General features: G+C 41.4%; 1 protein-coding gene across 1 annotated transcript in view; it reads right to left on the minus strand.

Annotated features, from left to right (window-relative positions):
- The window catches only part of LOC143021541 (uncharacterized), a 74,425-nt gene that overhangs the window by 10,114 nt on the left and 59,311 nt on the right, over positions 1 to 5,000 (minus strand). The gene's annotated exons all lie outside the window — the stretch shown is intronic.

The following is a 5,000-nucleotide window of genomic DNA, read 5'->3' on the forward strand; positions in this document are numbered from 1 at the left end:
CGGTTGAATCGAGAGAGAGAGAGAGAGAGAGAGAGAGAGAGAGAGAGAGAGAGAGAGAGAGAGAGAGAGAGAGAGAGAGAGAGAGAGAGAGATAGACAGATAGATACATACAGACAGACAGACAGACAGACAGACAGACAGGCAGACAGACAGACAGTCAGATAGATAGATAGGTAGATAGATAGACATATATATATATATATATATATATATATATATATATATATATACATATATATATATATATATATATGGATGGGTAGATAGATAGGTAGATAGATATGTAGGTAGATAGATGGATATATAGATAGATAGATGGATAGATAGATAGATAGATAGATAGATAGATAGATAGATAGATAGATAGAGAGAGAGAGAGAGAGAGAAAGACAGACAGTGATTTTCGAAAGTCTCGTATCTCATTAGGACCAAGCGAATGTACGGCTTTTGCAAATGGAGACGTGATTAGAAAAGGCACGGCAATGGACTGTGGTTGGTGACGAGGATGGGCGCTCATCGGGGGGGGGGGAGGGAGTTGGGGGGAGAAGGAAATGAGGAGAAAGGGTGGAGAGGGGGGGAGAAGGGGGAGAGGGGGAGAGGGGGGAGAGGGGGAGAGGGCCGGAAGGTTTATAGACCGGGTAAGGGTTGGGGGGGGGGACAAAAGGGGTATGTAGATTGTGGAGATGTTATACTAAGGGTAGGAGAGAGTAAAAGGGGGGGCGGAGGTGGGGGAGGGGGGTAGGGGAGAGAGAGAGAAAGGTGAGGAGGACGAGGATGATGGAGACATAGGAAGATTGTGACGTCATATATAGACTGTGATGTCACGATTAATGACGATGTCAAGCTCACGATTCGGAAAAAAAAACTTATGTCTACGTAATGACGTCATTCTGAAGCTGTAATTTATGACCATCAACAAACTCCACTCTGATTTGACTAATCATGTTTACTGGCCGTAATTTTAAAAACTTTAATAACAACATCGATTATACTCGTACTTATGAAATAATTACCAATAGGTAAATGAGTGAGGTATATAAACTTGGTTAGAAAAATAAAGTACATTCTAATTGTAGAAAACGATCGCCAAGGTGGACGGAAAGTTTGAAATTAAGGCACTTACGGTGGCATTCTTAATAAGAAAAAATTCTTTCCTTATATAAATCTTATATAAATCCTTGGAAGGGGAAAGAGATTTACATAAGGAATTTTTTTTTAAGAATACCATCGTGAGAATCTTACGGTGGTATTCTTAAAAATAAATTCTTTCCTTATATAAATCCTATATAAATTCTTGGAAGGGAAAGATTTATAAAAGGAAAATAATTTTTTACGAATCTTACGGTGGTATTCGTAAAAAAATTCTTTCCTTATATAAATCTTTCCCTTCCAAGGATTTATATAAGATTCATATTAAGAAAGATTTTTTTTTCAGAATACCACCGTTAGTACCAACCTTGCTGGTAACGTCAGAGGAACTTCTACGAGGTACTTCTACGAGATCGTAATTCAGAATCTATCTTACGATATTGTAAGTTCCTCCCAGGACCAGACTCCCAGAAGGGGAGTCTGACTTTGGGTTTGCTATGGAGCGTTGGTTTTTGCTCCCACCTCATAATGATCTATTCCCGGGTAAGAGTAGAGTTTATGGTTTGCCTAATAACTTTATCGTATGACATCACCTCTGATAAAGAATAGCTGATGTAGAGTATTATGGATGTATGCATGTATACACACACACACACACACACACACACACACACACACACACACACACACACACACACACACACACACACACACACACACACACACACACACACACACACACACACACACACACACACACACCGTGGTAGCGCTACGAGTCGTTACTCCAACTCTCGTGGGGTGGGAGTCGGGTGTGTGTGTACGTGTAAGGTCACAGCATTACCCATAGATCGGTCATATATGAGCTCTTAGCTCTCTTCCGGGAGGGAAATAGCTGTCGATCACGAATCTAACACGTGGCAAACACACACACACAAACCTATACACACAAATATATACACACCCACCCACCCACACACTCACCCAAAACACCCACACACACACACTCACACACGCACACACACACACACACACACACGCACACACACACACACACACACACACACACACACACGCGCGCGCAGAGTGAAGCGCTTCTGGAGAGATGTGCAGGAAGCAGAGGTGAACTTCTTCCAGGAGATGGACTGACGTTCGGGGTTACGAAGTCAATTAAGGGTTGCAGAGTTCGAGGAGATAGACAAGGGTGGAGGAACAAGGCAACTGGCGATTCCAGGGTCAGAGGTGGAATTGGTCTGAAATCGGGACAAGAGGGAAGAGGAGGAAGAGGAGGAAGAAGAGGAAGAGGACGAAGAGGAGGAAGAGGAGGAAGAGGGGGAAGAGGACGAAGAGGAGGAAGAGGAGGAAGAGGAGGAAGAGGAGGAAGAGGAGGAAGAGGAGGAAGATGAGGAAGAGGGGGAAGAGAGGGAAGAGGGGGAAGAGGAGGAAGAGGAATGTAAGTGAAAAAAGGAGATAGGAGGAGGAAGAGGAGGATAATAGACTGAAATCGGAATAAAAGGAAAGAGGAGGAAGCAGAGGAGGAGGAAGAGGAATGGAATTGAAGAGGATAAAAAGGAGATAGGAGGAAGAAAAGGAGGAGGAGGAAAAGAAGGAGGAATAGAAAGAAGAATAACAGATGAGTAAACGAGAAGAAAAAGAAAAGGAAGATGGAGAAGAGAAGTGTGAAGAAAAAAAGAAGTAGAGAAAGGAAAAGAGAAAGTAAAGAAGAATATTGAGGAAAAAAGAGAAAGTTGAGGAGAAGGAGGAGAAGGGAAAGGAGGAGGAGGAGGAGGAAGAGGTAGAGGAGGAGGTAGAGGAGGAGGTAGAGGAGGAGGAGGAGGAGGAGAAGGAGGAGGAGGTAGTAAGATGAGGAACCTAATGAAAATGTTAACTTTGGATTGACAGATAACTGTTTACATCCAAGTGCGATAAAACCAAGGATAATATTTTTTACTTTTTTTTATAACCGGTGCTGATGAAAACAAAGAAAGACGACAGTACATATGACCTGATTCACCAATAGAATCATGCAGGAGCCTCAGGAAGCTGAGAAAACAGAAAAACACCAATGAATACTAAAAGACGGTTCTTACATGATGCAGAACATCTGGATTGGAACGGCTATGAAGGCCGGAAGAGTCCGGAGAGAGTGAGATGAAAGGTTAGCTTGTGTAAATAAAGAATAATCGCTCAGAAACAAGGGTCCTCAGCAATGGTCATCACGTTGGATAGTGTTCTGTGTGTTGGGTCAAAAAGGAAGAATGACAGCTGCTGTATGGGGCCGTAAAAAATCCTATCCCCATTAAAAAAAAAAAAAAAAAAAAAAAAAAAAAAAAAAAAAAAAAAAAAAAAAAAAAGGAAAAAAAAAAAAAAAAAAAAAAAATAGGAAGCAATAGGGATAATAGGGATAATAATGGAAATAGAAAGAGTTGAAAAGAGGTGAGATATATAGAAAGAGAGTTATCGGCGGAAAATATTGGAGAGCAAACACGTGAAGAGAGAAAAGAGGAGAATGTTGGCAAAGAGCAGAATGAGAGAATCAGTCAAAGTTTATCAGGTAAACAAAAAAGATAGGAAAAAATACGGTTGAAACACAATCAAAACAGTATTCATCTTTTGGATTTATATTTCCCGTAAAACAAGTTGATATGTATACAAAGAAAAATCAAAATCTATATAGAAAAAACTAGAGGAGACAGGTACTTTTCGGTGCTGAAGCCAGAACAGAATCCACAAAGTCTCTCAATGGTCAATGACGGAGGGTAGTGGTGAATACGTTGGCAGGCCTGCCAACACTGCAGTTGGCAGCCCTGGGGAGGAACCGTCAGTGAAGCTGTCAGACACTGTGGGCTCACTGAAGGGACGCGCTTTCGTTGCAAAGGTAGAAGGAGGCCAGTGAAACTTGCGGCATTGTGTATTGACGTGAGAGGGAATTAAAGAGGAGGTATAGCTGTGACTGGAGGGCCAAGAGGAAAAGAAAATGTGGATTTGGGAGCCTCATGTGTCGGGATTTGATGAAGAATAAAATCCAAGAAAAGGTTTTCAGGAAATGAGAATTTCGAAATTTGTGTTGGGATTTGATGAAGAAAAAAAATTCAAGAAAAGGTTTTGAATAAGGAGTGGGGAGGGAGAAATCTTCACGAAATAGGGTTTAACGAAGAAGACGAAGAAAATAAAAATAAAAATAAAACAAAAGTTTCTATCATGGGGAGGGGGTGGGGGCAAAGGGAAGCGTTTTGGAAAAGAGGACTTCAAGACCTGTACAGGAATTTCACGAAGACTGAGATCGAAAACAGGCTTCGAACATACAACGAAGAATGCAAATAGATCCATGACCTCTTCAACACAGTGGAAGGATTTTTGGGTTCTCAAAAAGCCAAGTCTAAAAGCTCTTTCGAAGACTGAGATCCAAAACAGGCTTCGAACATACAACGAAGAATGCAAATAGATCCATGACCTCTTCAACACAGTGGAAGGATTTTTGGGTTCTCAAAAAGCCAAGTCTAGAAGCTCTTTCGAAGACTGAGATCCAAAAAGGCTTCAAACATACAACGAAGAATGCAAATAGATCCATGACCTCTTCAACACAGTGGAAGGATTTTTGGGTTCTCAAAAAGCCAAGTCTAGAAGCTCTTTCGAAGACTGAGATCCAAAACAGGCTTCGAAGATACAACGAAGAATGCAAATAGATCCATGACCTCTTCAACACAGTGGAAGGATTTTTGGGTTCTCAAAAAGCCAAGTCTAAAAGCTCTTTCGAAGACTGAGATCCAAAACAGGCTTCGAACATACAACGAAGAATGCAAATAGATCCATGACCTCTTCAACACAGTGGAAGGATTTTTGGGTTCTCAAAAAGCCAAGTCTAGAAGCTCTTTCGAAGACTGAGATCCAAAACAGGCTTCGAACATACA

This window comes from Oratosquilla oratoria, chromosome 42, assembly GCF_046742065.1.
Source record: "Oratosquilla oratoria isolate Oo_2021 chromosome 42, ASM4674206v1, whole genome shotgun sequence".
Classification (NCBI taxonomy): Eukaryota; Metazoa; Arthropoda; class Malacostraca; order Stomatopoda; family Squillidae; genus Oratosquilla; species Oratosquilla oratoria.